Source organism: Taudactylus pleione, unplaced genomic scaffold (genome assembly GCF_031769625.1).
Source record: "Taudactylus pleione unplaced genomic scaffold, aTauple2 ptg000090l, whole genome shotgun sequence".
Classification (NCBI taxonomy): domain Eukaryota; kingdom Metazoa; phylum Chordata; class Amphibia; order Anura; family Myobatrachidae; genus Taudactylus; species Taudactylus pleione.
Window position 1 is genome coordinate 3887947 of NW_028284492.1, and position 16218 is coordinate 3904164.

At 39.1% G+C, this 16218-nt stretch overlaps 1 protein-coding gene across 2 annotated transcripts in view; it reads left to right on the forward strand.

Moving 5' to 3' along the window:
* The first annotated feature begins 7941 nt into the window (after positions 1–7941).
* CLVS1 (clavesin 1) overlaps positions 7942–16218 on the forward strand; it is a 153760-nt gene continuing 145483 nt past the window's right edge. The window contains exon 1 of one of the 2 annotated variants that reach the window (XM_088469354.1): positions 7942–8021. The gene's annotated coding sequence lies outside the window, so the exon portion shown is untranslated. Of the gene's footprint in view, positions 8022–8142; positions 8226–16218 lie in introns of those variants that run through there. The other variant, XM_088469355.1, reaches the window with a different exon arrangement.

The window sequence follows — 16218 nt, forward strand, 5'->3', positions numbered from 1 at the left end:
TGCCCTGCGGTCGCACTACCCTAGTTACAGCCCTGTCTCTATCCATAACGTTCAAACAAGCAGTCCTTTCTCTATCCATACTGTCCATACTAGCAATCCTTACTCTATCAATACTGTTCATACTAGCAGTCCTTTCTCTATCCATAATGTTCATAATAGCAGTCCTTTCTCTATCCATAACGTTCATACTAACAGTCCTCCATAATGTTCATACTAGCAGTCCTTTCTCTATCCATAATGTTCATACTAGCAGTCATTCCTCTATCCATAATGTTCATAATAGCAGTCCTTTCTCTATCCATAACGTTCATACTAACAGTCCTCCATAATGTTCATACTAGCAGTCCTTTCTCTATCCATAATGTTCATACTAGCAGTCATTCCTCTATCCATAATGTTCATAATAGCAGTCCTTTCTCTATCCATAACGTTCATACTAACAGTCCTCCATAATGTTCATACTAGCAGTCCTTTCTCTATCCATAATGTTCATACTAGCAGTCATTCCTCTATCCATAATGTTCATAATAGCAGTCCTTTCTCTATCCATAATGTTCATACTAGCAGTCCTTTCTGAAGAGTATGAATTAGTTAAATCAATAAACTTTTGATTCTTACTAAGTGGAAATGTATCAGACCGTCTAAAGAGTGGAGAAGTAGAGAAGTTAACCACAGCAACCAATCAGCTTCTAGCTAGCATTTATCAAGTACATTCCATAAAATGATACATAGAAGTTGATTGGTTGCTATCGGCAACGTATCCACCCTTTCGTAGGTTTAATACATCTCACCCTAAGTTTCTATATACATTCAGGCATTAAAAACAGCTGTTATTGGGACCTACCTTGTTAACGTAGTCTTTAGACTTCATAGGGTTATCCTGTATGTGTAACTGCTCCTGTGAAGATCCCTAGTTTTATAGTCCTCATGTGATGTTCGTGACAGTTGGACCTGTTTCACCTGGCCAGGACTTGTGAGTGTTATATGTGGATGGGGATGTAGTTATGACACCGGCAGCCGACGCCTATCTTAATCCTGACACCAGAATGATGAAGGACGCCAGCCCGAACAAGGTAAGCCTTGGGCGCCCTTAGCGTTAGCGGCAGGGGGGGGAGGGTTAGGTTTAGGGAGTGTAGCAGGGTTAGGATTATGTTTTGGGGGGTAGCGTTAGGAACCCCTAGAGGGAGGGTTAAGGTTAGGCACCACTGGAGGGGGGTTGGGCACTAAGGGGGGAGGGTTAGGTTTAGGCACTAACGGGGAGGGTTAGGGTGCGGTGTGGGGAGGGTTAGGATTAGGCTACAAAAAGGGAGGGTTAGGGGGGAAGGGTAAGCATACTTACCTGACCCCTGTTGGGATACCAACCTTCAGGATGCCGTTGTTGGTATTCTGACAGGGGGCATCCCGACAGCCGGCATTACATGCCCATTCCTGTGGATGTACATCACAACATGTAAGTAGATCACTTACTATTATTTTACTTTATCTTCAATTATTTAATCATCATTATTATTATTATATTTTATTTATATGATCCAACAATGTATCAGTAGTGCAGTATAGAAGTTAAACAACACAATTATACATCATTACATAGAATAATATAGGATAACACAACAATACAACCAAAGGCAGACAGAGTATGTAGAAATTGAAGGGTAGAGATGAATGCAGAGGAAGTAACAAAGAGGAGAGGATAGAGAGCTAAGAGATTAACTATGAGAGGTGGGAAACAAAGTGGTGGGGCGGTGATAGAAAAGCTGCTCAAGGATATTGGTGGCAAAAGGAAGGAGAGAGATATGGAGTTAATTAGAGATACAAAAGGGGTCTATGTACTAAGCTGGCCATAAGGTTGTCCATAAATCATAAGAATCAAAGGGATCAATGTACTAAGCCTTGGACAGAGATAGGGCAGATGGAGATAAAGTATCAACCAGTCAGCTCCTGTCACTTTAAATGCTGTGTATGAAAAATTACAATTAGGAGCTGATTGTTTGGTACTTTATTGCCATCCACTTTATCTCTCTCCAAGGGCCTGATGCATTAAGGATCGCTATTCCGCAACGCAGTTGTTAATATCAGCAGTGAAATGTAAATGTGTGCATTCACATTGTGATCGCAGCCTAACATAAGGATGCCCACTTCCCCTTACACACATCTGTATACTTTGGTAACATAGCAAAATAATCGGTAACATTGAGTAACTTCGGACCCATACGCACAGTCAAGGCAGGTCAGACCTCACTCAGGAATTGCTAACTTCAGCGCATGCTATGAGGCCTCAGGCTGCATATGGTATCGCAGTAGATAACTTATGCACGCCCATGCAACGCCGTTTGCCCAACCACCCTCCTGTTACCACCCACAAACAGCACTTCCTGTCAATCACTCTGAGATGAGTCTGCGTAGCTGCTGCGATCGCACTGTGATGCGTATGCATGAGCAGAATGCAACAATTGGCCAACTGTGCGTGTATTAGCAAATGTGATCCTTGCTGAATCAGGCCCAAAGTCTTGGGTTCCAAGATGATTGTGGTCCCTTGAAATCTGTCATTGAGTAGGTAAGTCTCTGCCTCACACACCACAGCCAATACCAAAAAAACAAGTTCTTGCGTACCAATTTGAAGTTCAACAGCTAGTAAATGTAAAGTTATGTGACTATATAAACACAGAAAGCACCCAGCACCCACTGCAATTATGTCTGAGTGTAATCATGTAGCCTGACTCGGTGGAGGATATTGTGTTTAATGTACATGCAGCACACGAGGTGAAATCTTTATTCTGCAACTTTATCAACCTGACTTACCTGGCTTGACTGGGGTGCAATCTGACAGTGAATATTCCACATATACTGTAGTTTCTACCCCAATCAGTAACTGAGACATTGGGAAATGGTTTAAAGGTTGTTTTGTTTTTACATATACTATATATATATATATATATATATATATATATATATATAAAATAATACAGGTACTGGTCACAGCGCTAATCAAGTCGGAGTATAGTCCAAAGAATTAGTCTCTCATAAGTAATGTGCACTATATTCCCAATCTTTAAGGTGGCAGCTCGAAGATTCCCAAAAGTGGCCTCTGTTGTATGGTCCTCAGCATTTATGAAATACAAAAGGTGGAAACAAGCGCCTTATGGTGTAGTATGTTTATACAATTTGTTACGCCACACAAGTATAAGATTGCGTACCATATGGCCCCAAAGTATGGTCATGTAGTAATGGTCTTTTAATATGTCCCCTTTGGTCCCTCTCACTGTTCAGCTTTAAACTTGACACAGGACTCAGTCATTCATAGGGAAATAGATAACCCTCTCATGGTGTAGTAATTTGAAAAAAATGTATTATAAGGACATACACACAACTAATATATAATGACATTAAAATAGAGTTTAAAAGGCTTATCTGAGTGCTTGGCAGAATCAGTAAATCGGGGTCACCTTTTCCTCGACGCGTTTAGTCTCTTATGTCAACTTGACTGGACTTTGTCAGGAGGATCTTTTTTTGTTTTCTTTTTTTTACATATAATGTGTGTATATATATATATATATTTATTTTTATTTTATTTTATTAACAGTTTCTTATATAGCGCAGCATATTTCGTTGTGCTTTACAATTGGAAACATAAATAGAACAAAACTGGGTAATAACACACAGATATATAGGTAGGAAGGCCCTGCTTGTAAGCTTACAGTCTATATATATATATAGGGTTTGGTATGGGATGCAGGCGCTCGGAATCCTGGCAGTCAAAATCCCAATGCTGGCCGATAGGGTTAGGATACCGACACTTGTTTGTCGGTATACCAACCCTCCCTCTTTCCCTACCTCTAACCCTCCCTCCCCGGTGACAAAACCTAACCTCCCCCCAGTGCCTAAACCTAACCTCCCCCTCCCCGCACCCTAAACCTAACCCTCCCCTTTAGTACCTAAAGAAAAAGATGTAACAATTCAGAATGTTTTGAGACATTGTACACATTCCTTTGTATGAATGTTAAGGTCCCACAGGAAGATATTGAATTAGTGTTTTAGATCGCAGTGACTGCAGGAGTGGAAGGTTTGTTTCTTGTAATGAGAGGAAAAAATAAGAGCTACTATCTACTATTGTAGATTTCATACATGGCTGGTGCAGAAATGTGCCTCGTATTTCACCCAGATCATGCATCAAATAAATTTCCCATTGTGAATCAGGGGGTGTTATTGTGAATTTTCAGAGGTTACCAGGTGGCCACATAACACCTCACTAACCACACAATTACCTAATCTATAAGTGTTTCCTATACATTAAACATTAAGTGTTTTGCACTATCCATGGAAGTTTAATGCATGAAGGTGCAAATCTATCAATCAAGTACATACAGTACAGTATAAATGTGTAACTGTCGCACATGAAATGAACATAATGCTGATGCGACCTTACTGTTATGACATGTAAGAACTGAATGAGGTTTGGCCACGCAGCATATTAGAAGAGAAAAATAAATAATAAATGAATGAACAGGGAGATGCTACAGTGATAGTAAGCAGGTCTTGGAAAGAAAAACATTCCTTCTTCCACAATACAGATTTCTATTTGGGCACAATAAGAACAAGTGGGTCTGAAACACATTTGCATGGGGGATATATTTTTAGAAAAATATGGGTGTGTACTTTGTTATTTTACAGTTAGCAAATCGCCAATATTTCCTCTACACTGGGTAATCTGGAAATGCTAAAGATAGAACTCATTAGGACAATCCATTGCACACAGCTTTATGGCAGAGCAGATTCTAAAGTGACTGTTCAGAGTTGAGTTATTACAAGACTTTAACTTCACTGAATTTAGAAGTAACACTGAGGGGTCTATTCAGCAACAGTGACGATGTAGCCCAGAATATTATAGGCAACATCGTCACAATATTTTATCAATTATGATAAAAATATGTAACCTATACAGCAATATTTTGAGCAGGGACAGCGGTTGCGGAAACACGCTGTCCCTGCGATGTCCCAGAAGGGATTGTTTTCGGGATTCCGAAAACAATCCCTTCTGTTTGTTCCCTCATGCGCTCCTGAACAGTCTCCGTCCTGGCTTCCCGGTGACCGTGGAGGGGCAAGTACAGCTCCAGCCTCCCGAAATTGATTGATATGTGTATACAGGTTTTATACTAGCCTGTAAACATGTATATTTATGTGCTTTTATATTTAACATTTATATATAAATGTTAAATATAAGTGCACATAATATACATGTATACAGGCTACACCTTGGTAAAGACCCAGATAGTGTTTGAAACGCGTTGGTGATTGTATTGGACGCATACCCAGACGGGGAAGGTAATGCTCTATAGGGGGAGCAATAATACCCCTATATGTGTTTGAGTGTGCCTTTCTCAAAAGGTTATATTTGGTACGCTTCCATTTTTATGTTTCTATATATTCCTAATAAAGTGTAAAAGATTTTATGCTATGTTGGCTACCTCTCTTTGTGTTTTTCATGTACATATATCATAAAAAAATTACACAAATGAAGAGCCGCATCTAAAAGAGGAATACAACTGAAAATTTATTGGATTGGTGAATCTGCAGTGAACTGGTTATAAACATTTTATCTACTGTCTTTGGACTTTCGGACATAATTTTGAATAAGGATTGGTTTCTCACTTGCACAGTGGTATATTATAGCCACCCTTGTGGATGAAATAGAATAGTGAAATCATCAAGTCCTTTAAGATATAACAAATATAAGGATTTCCACAAGGACATAGTGGTTAAAATAACCTAAGTGGATTTATGGAGTAGCAACATCATTACGGATATCGATTATTGTGGACATATCAATTGTAAAAGTTTATCCAAATCCCATTAGGAGCACACTGAAACTTCTTCGTTTTATCTGTAGGCTAGTATAAAGCCTATATACACATATCAATCCATTTTGGGGGGGTTTAAAAGCCTCTAGAGTGACTTACCTGCCACCGATCACTGGGAAGCAGGGACGGAGACTGGGCGGGCTTACAAGATGCTGCAGGGACTTATGGGAAAATTTCACTCTGTCCCTGCAGTTTTCGGGAAATATAAGTATTTTCTTCATGTAAACGCCATTCTGAAATGGCGTTATATAAAGGAAATATTTATCGGGAGAATTAACACTTTTTGCTTTTCTGAATAGCAAAAAGTGTTAAAGCACTGTAGAGATCAATGGACTGATCCCTACAGTGCGGTATTCCGCAAGATGGGAATCAATGGAGAAGATAATTGCTGAATAGGAGAGCTACATAAAAAAAACGAAAATCATAGTTTCCGTATTTTTTATGTAAACAAATCAATGCTGAATAGACCCCTTAATAACTATTTTTAGGAATCTCTGTTAATTGTATGCAAACTCTTGCATCCTCTTCTAAAGAACCTACTAGTACCATGATGGGCACAAGTTACTGAATCTCATTCGGGTACCATAAATCCACTTAAAATGCTTCACTTACAGTAATAGTGTTGTCAGTCACAGATTTCTAGTTCTATGTTCCCTATAGATTGTAAGCTTGCAAGCAGGGCCTTCCTACCTATATATCTGTCTGTTATTACACTGTTTTGTTCTATTAATGTTTACAATTGTAAAGCGCAACAGAATATGTTGTGCTATATATAAGAAACTGTTAATAAATAAATTAAATAAATAAATGACGTGAAACAAAAATATTTTCTTCAAACTGTTTAGGGATGAAAACTTTGTAATGGAAAATTGTGTAGGAAATATAAATATAAAAATGTGTAACTTTTTGCTGCTGGCTTTCAAGTCCATGCAAATCTGGGATTTCAGCTGTGAAAAGAAATAATTTCATTTTATCACAAAAAAGTGGCCGAACATGGGGATCGGGGCATTCAATATAGAATGCAAAAAGAAATTATCAGAACCTTCATGCCCTGTCCAAAAAATAAATAAATAAAATACTGAAAGATACTTATCAGTCTTAATACATAAGGCCAATCCTGATGTTCCATTAACCCATACATAATTTAGGACATAAATGAGACTCCAAGATCTGTACAAAAACAAAAGTATGTATGCAGTGTTCATATTCAGACAAGAAAAGAATAAAGCCCTGCTTGTGTTTTTAAAAATATGGCAATAGTGTACATTTGAAGTTGTTTATGATCCTTATTAATGCATGTGGCTTTTCTTCTTAAAAATAGCAAATGTTATATTTTTGCAAATCTGGGTTTAAAAATTAGAGTTACTGTAGAAACAGTTACAGTAGGTTTCTGCAGTGTCTGCTAGATTTATGTACCCAAAATGCGCACTGCATAAATAATGTGGAAGTTTGCATGTTAGCCACTTTCTTGATTGTCCTTGGATCATTGTCACATGCCAGCTGGCCTTACTGATTCACAAATTCACTTACATTATGGGGCTGATACAGAGTTGTGAGCAAAGCTAAGCAAAAAAAGAGTAACTTTGCAACTGGACCAATCATGTTTCAATCATGCAAATGGTATAAATATATTTATGTTTTTTGCATGCAGGGTACAAACTGTCTGCTTTTACATGTAGCCCACAAATGATGGACAGCTTTATATTAACGCAGCAATTTATATTTCAGTACAGGCACACCTCTCCCATCTCTAAATCTCTCTGCATATTTTACATATTTTCCTCCTCTAATGCAAAATGATTTTGTCAAAGTGCAAATGTAGCCTTTATCTCTTTGCTCCCAACACTAAATCAGCCCATATATCTACAAAGGTGCAACGTACATTTATCTTCAAATATTTCCTCCACAAATTTATTTCAACCAATTAGACATCAGGGGGATGGGCCTGTTTGGAAGAACAGGTTTTTTTTCGTTTCTTTTTGCCTTGAAGACAACCAGTGCTCGATTGGACCCTTTCACTACCTCATTCCAGTTCAAGCCTTCTGGAAAATCACCCTCTTCAACAGCTGAAGACATTATTCAGGAGACAAATGGAGACAGCCGATACTGCAATATCCAAGATGGACTGCTTGTGTCTTTCCCAGCGGGAGTAACGTGTAACAGGTATGTGGGTCTCATTGCTGGTACGCAGCTGCAGTGTTTCAGCACTGTAGCGCATGGACAGCTCCCATCTGCAGTGTCTCGGAGGCTCAGCTCTGCCTCCCCCTCCAACAATGCTCTGCATAATATGTCTCACACCGACCCTATGCTATTAAGGAGACAAAGCACTGAATGGGAGTTCAGAGCCAGGACAAGCTGCTAGGTCTGGTGAGTCATCGGAAAGAAGCAGGATCTGTGATGCTAATATAACCTTTACTTGTGGAATCTATGCCGCTATGGATCATGCAGCTAATGCGTTTTCTTATCGCTGATAATATTTCTTTAATATCTTCCAACGAGAGAAATGCTGTGTTTGACGCTCGTAGAATTAAATGCAAGGCTGGTGGGAGATCTGATAGAAGGCAATGCAAAGGCAGCAATCAGCAAAGGGGTTAAGTGATGGGAAAGGTAGGCAACGAGCAGGGAGTTATGGGGGGAAAGGAGGGTACCGTGGGTGTTTCAGTTGTGATAATGCTGGATGGTTAGAACTAAAGGGGGTTAGTGCAATTCACAGCAGACAAGAACAGATACTGTGCCAGTGGATAAGATGTTGGGATGGCTGTGAATGGATTTCAGAGACTATTATACACTGCTGAATTGACCAATGCATCCATCATATACTCTATACATTATGTAACAATCTTACTTGTTATATACCTATTGAGGTAGGATGTGAATTCCCACAAGTCATCTCACTTTCCATATGAACCTTACTGATGTATTTAGCAATTGTGCCTTTCATGTATATAATACCGAAATCATTTACATCTTTATTTAGAGATATATAAATATATGTACCTGTATACACAATCTGTCATTTTGATACAAGGGTGATAGTTTTGTATGGGTACATTATGCTCTCTTCGGTTGCAGCATAGAGTATATTCACCTCCTAAATGTGATGCAAATGACCTAGATGGTGTAAAGACTGCTTAGGACTTCAGATGGCTCTTGATCTATATATCAATAAATCACAACCGTCAATTTACTTCTGGGACTATTAATGGATATTAAAAGACAATTAGAAAAAAAAAGTCTTATTGAATAGCCTATATGTACAATTGCAGTACAGTACATGTACAATAAATATTCTACTATATTTACTCTGTATCCAATTTTATATGAGGGACTTCTAAAACAACACTTTAATATTAGGTGATATACTAAAACATGAATATATTCTGTGTTGTAACATTGCACATGAAGCTGAAGATATCACATATTCTTGTGCATTTTTTTGTGAAAGAATCTTTGACCCAATATTGTGACAAGGATTTAATTATTATTGTAAAAAACTCAGTGCTGCATCTTATATTGCGGCTCCTTAAATAAGAAACAATGGCCACTGCTTGCGCTGTACACTATTGCTACTCATTTACTTTTTAAAGAAATCTTTTTGTATCTTAAAAAAAAACTTTATGCTGTAAGACTTGAAAGTAGCACACAAGCAGAACACTTTGGGGTTAATAGCAGCAGGCCTGAAACATTATTCACTAAGCATTGTCAGAGACACAGTCATGGTTTTGTGTCTAATTTCCTGTAATTATTTGCAAGAATAAAATGAACTGTTGCCGTGTGGGTCATACACGATGCACTATTACAGCTGCCATTGGGCAATTTGCCCAATATTGCAACATGTATAACCCAATAATTAACACAATTTCTCTGAGCTAATTGACAATATTATTATTGGGCATTTAAGTACATGTAGCTGGAAGATGACCACAGATAATCGCGATGGGCCTAGCCCAAGTTACCTAAATTGTAGGCACCAGTATTCGCAGTATCCTGACTTAAGGTTTTTCTGGGATCATCCCAGTGTAATGGACTACTGACTGGGTTATCCTGTGGGTCCCATGTCACAATCATAGTAGGCCATAATAGCCAATGAAGGAGGTGGGGCTACATGTATTACACTTTGGCATGGGTTGTAAGGGGCATTTCAGTTTGCTGGACAACCCAAATTCTCAGTACTGTGATGTTGTGATCAGTGGCGTAAGTTCATCCCGGACGCCTGGAGGCAAGTTATAATTTAACCTGCCTCCCGTGCCCTCTTACCCGCAGCTCTGGTGCATTCTTGTTGACATCCAGCTCCTGGAAGATCTGCACCTGTGCTTATGCTCAGGCCCATCGCACAGGTCCGCGGCTAGAGCTGCCACCAGGAAGGAGTGGAACGGGGAGTTTTGGGGTGAGGGGTGGTGCCAGAGTCACACTAGCTTGAGAAGCTGCTGAGGAGAAGTGACATCAATGAGCAGGGACAGGCTACAGGTAGACCGAAGCAGCATCTGATGGTCTGACATGGAGCCCTCTACTAGTATATGGTTATGGTGGCTTCTCAGGTGACGGGAAGAGGTGCCATGTATTGGGCGGCAGTGACAGTACACTCCGGGTACATATTTACAGCCCTAAGTGGGGTGAATATATTGTGGGCAATGGAGGATGTGCTTCTTTAGTGCTGGCGCCTCCACTGTCTCCCATAGTTCTGCCCCTGGTTGTGATGTTCTGACCTGGTTTCATAATTATTTGATTTACTAGTATTGTATAAACCCTTAATTTAACTTTAACTGCAAGAAAATGTATATGTCCAAATTAATTCCTTCTATTATATTTCCCTATAAACTATTTTTACCAAAATATTTGCAGTTGCCCAAATTTGCCTCATTCAAAACAAGTCATTGAGTCACAGCACACCATTTACTGTATATGGTCTTCTCATTATTCTTATCCTTTATCCATAAGGTGCTGACATATTACACAACGCTGTACATCGAGGGGATCTTGATACAAATATCTTACATATAAACATAAAACAGAAGTTAAAGACGACCCTGCCCAAATAAACTTACAATATCTGCAAAGATGCTCCTAAAGTAGTTACTGGTATTTTAGCTTCCTTTAGAAGTGCACATGGCATCTAGGGCCTGATTCAGAGGTGGACACTAATGCATGTGTCGCAGTGATTTATTTTGTATTCGCAGCTGAGATGACATGCAAATGTTAGTCTCGCCCTTCCACTTGGGATGGGAGCCATCATGTACGCAACAGAGATCTCTGCATACAATCAGTGATATGCATGTCCCGCAGGGGTTTCCAGGGACTTCCGCGCATGAGCAGTAGCAAATAGTCACTCAAATGCGCAAACATGGACACTGAGTCTACCTCGGAATCAGACCCTTAGTCACAGATTTATTGATATGTTCAGATGCACTGTATTCCCGCTTGTGGTTCCAGGAAAAATAATGGGGAAAGGGGGAGGGGCTGGACTGCACACCTTAATTTAAAACATACTGTAATAAGAGGTGCTATTAGGGTGAGACTTCCATGGGAGTGCCATGAAGGAAAAAGAGGATGCTGGTACACCCTCTGAGGCTGATACTGAGTTGGGAGTTATGCTGGGTACACACTTTACCCGGCGACCGCACGTACACTGGCTGCTAGTGTACTCAGCATAACAGAAAAAAGAGCTAGTAACTTTGCACCTGGGTAAAGCAATGTTGCTCTGCAGGTGGGGCAGATGTAAAATGTGGGGAGTGAGTTAGGCTGGGTACACACTATACAAAGCGTGTACCCAGCATTGAAACGACATGATGTAACGATACATTGTGCGCTCTGTACACACTGCACTATCCAGTGTACGATGGTGCGATGTATCGTTACATGGTCAATTTAACAGCACCGCGTTGCTCATTGCATTGTCCCATCTGCTGTGCAGAACAGCAGATGGGACAATGTGATGTACGACTGCTGTGAACATGCATTCAGGCTTACACACTGCACAATCTGTACGATATATCGTTCTGATCCACATCGGAACAATATATTGTACACTATATCGTATAGTGCAGGCCTGGCCAACCTGTGGCTCTCCAGCTGTTTGAAACTAAAAGTCCCAGAATGCCTTGCCAGAGTTTTGCTATTAGGGAATGCTAAAACTCTGGCAAGGCATGCTGGGACTTGTAGTTTCACAACAGCTGGAAAGCCACAGGTTGGCCAGGCCTGGTATAGTGTGTACCCAGCTATAGATGTGAAAGGGTCATGTCCAAACTCAAATCAAAAATTGCAGTGTAAAAATAAAACTTTCTAGTAATTGTGGGCTACATGTAAAAGCAGACAGTATTTACCCTGCATTCACAACAAATAAATTTATTTACGCCCCTTGCAGTGCAACATGGTTTGTTCCGGATGCAAAGTTACTTGCTTTTTTTGCTTTGCTCCCAACTCAGAATCAGGCACTATAATACTGGGTACACACTAGACGATATGTCATCCAATCCAGTGGATCGATCAACATATCAGGCATATCCCGCGCATCATCAGCGACATTGCCCATCAGACCTGCATGCAGGTCCAATGGGCGATATCATCAGTGGGGCCATGCTGCTGAGCGTTGCAAGTCCCCCACCATCATTCCTTCGCTGCCGGCATCAGCAAGTGTGTATGCACTTGCCGTTGCCGGCACCCCTGCCGGATCCCGCCACTAGCGACATCATGCTGGATACACATCGTTTAGTGTGTACCCAGTTTAAGTACTAAAAACACTGATAGCCAGGTCAAGTAATAATAGTGTGTCTAACATTACCTAACAATTTGCAATTTGGTTCAGTTAACGTTATCTACCCCTAAGGTTTTGTGTTTTACATCTTTATTCCTGAGAATTCTGTACACAATATAACAGAACCGGCAATACTATGAAATTACTACAATGACAGCTGCAGTTATGCACATGGTAATTCTGACAAATTGCATCACATATTGTTCTTTTGTATTATTAATCATCTCAATTCTTACTATGAAAAAATCTTCTAGCATACACACAAATGCCCTTGGCTTTTCTTGTTTCCTGTATTTTTCCATTTTCATTTAATCATAAGACTTACTGTATATCTACTATAGATAATTTCCTAACTGGAGCACAAAATAATATATTATTGCGTTATATGTTCATGTCACTGTTACAAAGATCTTTGTATTCTGAAAGCAAAACATAAAAGACACATGCAAATCAATTCTAAAAGTAATGTTTGACTAAGCCACCACATTTTTATGTCCCGTTCTAAATTTATATACTATTGATCTAGTGCACATTTACATACACATCTGTTTAGACTGACTGAATAAAGAGATACATTGTATTTTACATGGTTAAGGGAACTAATAATTTGAGATGAGTAATATAATACAAAAAAATAACCTTCATAGAATTCAATATATAATAATTCCTGCAGACCGTTATGTCCGTACAAACACCTTCATATTATGAGCTTGGAATAATTATTTTATTCTTTGTTCTACTGTTAATGATTATTCAATAGTGTTAAATCTCAGCTAAGCACTGGTGATGTATTAAAAAATGCATAAAAGTTGTGAAATTGTAATTAATCTCATAATTAGAGAAATAAAAGAGACTTCTGATCTTGGCTCATGGCCTTTCTAATAGAGGTAAATCTGGGGACAATTTGGTAGCAGGTTTCCATTGACTAGGTTTAATTTGCTAGACTGTGACAGATGGAAGGCACACAAAGCAGGAAGTTTAAAGAAGCAGGGTGCAAGTGGAAATGTGCCAACATAATAATTAGTTACCATTGATTAAATCACACTCCTTATAGGGAATCCCATTCAACAATCAAGTACTGTACAGTTATTGAATCTAGAGGGTCGTTTGAACAGTGATTGTTTAATGTTTAAGTGTCCATCAAGACTATAGACAACAGAGGCTATGAGCATTGAACAATATTGGCTAACTACCTATTAACCTAAAGAACTATGATAATTTAATTATGAAAATCTCTATATTAGAAGTGTCAACAATCTGATCTAAATAACATGGACTGGTACAGATGGGATGTAGTTAAATTACCGACGGCCAGGATGCCGTCTGGTGAAATCCCGGCATCGGAATTCCCGACCCAGGATTTAACATAGGCGGCTAGATCCCAACACCAGCCCACGAACCGACCCCGGAATCCCGACAGATGGCATCCCGTTCGATGGTAAGCCAGGGTGCCCTTAGCTTTTAGCCGCAGGGGGGGTGAAGGTTAGCATTAGGCCCCACGGGGAGTTAGAGTTAGGCTTTGGGGGGGAGGTTAGGGTTAGGCACCCCTTGGGAGGGTTAGGTTTAGGCACTAACGGGGATGATTAGGGTGTGGGGTGAGGAGGGTTAGGATTAGGGTGCAAGAAGGGAGGGTTAGGGGGACAAGGGGGAGAGTTAACATACCTACCCGACCCCTTGGGATTCCCAGTATCGGGATGCCGCTGTTGCCATTTTGACAGCAGGCTTCCTGACTGCCGGGATTTCATACCCAACCCGTACAGATTATCCTTTGAAGTATTAGGCATACTTCTATATAAATATGTACTGAGTTATATCAGCAATTAGATGATGATACGCATGTGTGTGTGTGTGTGTGTGTGTGTGTGTGTGTGTGTGTGTGTGTGTGTGTGTGTGTGTGTGTGTGTGTGTGTTATAGACAGATAGAAAGCAATTTATTTTGTGTGTGATGTGGATAGAAATATGCAATGCATGCAGTGAGTGTGATATAGATATATACTGTATATATAGTATGTGTGTGAGTGTGTGTGTGTGTCGGGGTAATAGCCATGCATTATTTGCCAATCTATTTCAAAGTGAGCTTAAAAAAATTTGACATACTGAATGTGTGTGATATAGATAGATAGATAGATAGATAGATAGATAGATAGATAGATAGATAGATAGATAGATAGATAGATCGATAAAGGTGTGTGTAGATAGATAGATAGATAAATAGATAAAGGTGTGTGTAGATAGATAGATAGATAGATAGATAGATAGATAGATAGATAGATAGATAGATAGATAGATAGATAGATAAAGGTGTGTATAGATAGATATATATATAGATAGATAGATAGATAGATAGATAGATAGATAGATAGATAGATAGATAGATAGATAAAGGTGTAGATAGATAGATAGATAGATAGATAGATAGATAGATAGATAGATAGATAGATAGATAGATAGATAGATAGATAGATAAAGGTGTAGATAGATAGATAGATAGATAGATAAAGGTGTGTATAGATAGACAGATAGATAGATAGATAGATAGATAGATAGATAGATAGATAGATAGATAGATAGATAGATAGAGGTGTGTGTAGATAGATAGATAGATAGATAGATAGATAGATAGATAGATAGATAGATAGATAGATAGATAAAGGTGTGTGTAGATAGATAGATAGATAGATAGATAGATAGATAGATAGATAGATAGATAGATAGATAGATAGATAAAGGTGTGTGTAGATAGATAGATAGATAGATAGATAGATAGATAGATAGATAGATAGATAGATAGATAGATAGATAGATAGATAGATAGATAGATAGATGAATGCTATGTATAGTGTGTATGTTGTTTGGTTTTGCAATGGATAATAATTTCTATACACAACACAGAAATACTTATGGATATTATGTATTGTATTAGCATATGTGCAGACCTTCTTTTCACTGAAACATCTGCTCCATTGTAGAACACACACATACGTTCTCAGCTGCAAAGCAGATCTTGTGAAACCTTTTGTAAAGCAGAGCATTAGTGGGATTGAGTGCTGCACTGAATTATTACACTTACAAAGGATTGAAAAATAGGCAGACACTAATCATGTAGTTGCATTCAATCATTTTGACTGGGAGAGAAATGCATGCAGAGTAGAGACATACATTTTCTGTTTATATCTGTGAGTACATGCTTTATAGATGCACATTCATTTCCTCGTTTTTCTTTATCTAATTGCTATAAATAAATTGTCATATATAAATCTGGATTTAAAATTCTTACAGATCCTGACACATCTGGTCAGTGCACTATAGTACATTTAGGTTTACGGGGACTGGAAAATGTAGGGGTTGCTATGGGCAACTTCTCCACTGGTCCACTTCTATACTCTTTTCACTGCTTTCTACATCAACCCCACACTGTGAGAAATGCTCTGGCTCTGCTTATATTAGTAGCATGGTGAACTCACCAGAAATCGTCTGTAATACATATGAGCAAAATGATACATTAATAATCATTGGTCTAATACAGACCACAATCACATGACCAAGTAGGCGCGTTCTCCCCTTTCTGCCACACCGGGAGGCGCTCATACTGACACTCCTCCATGCACA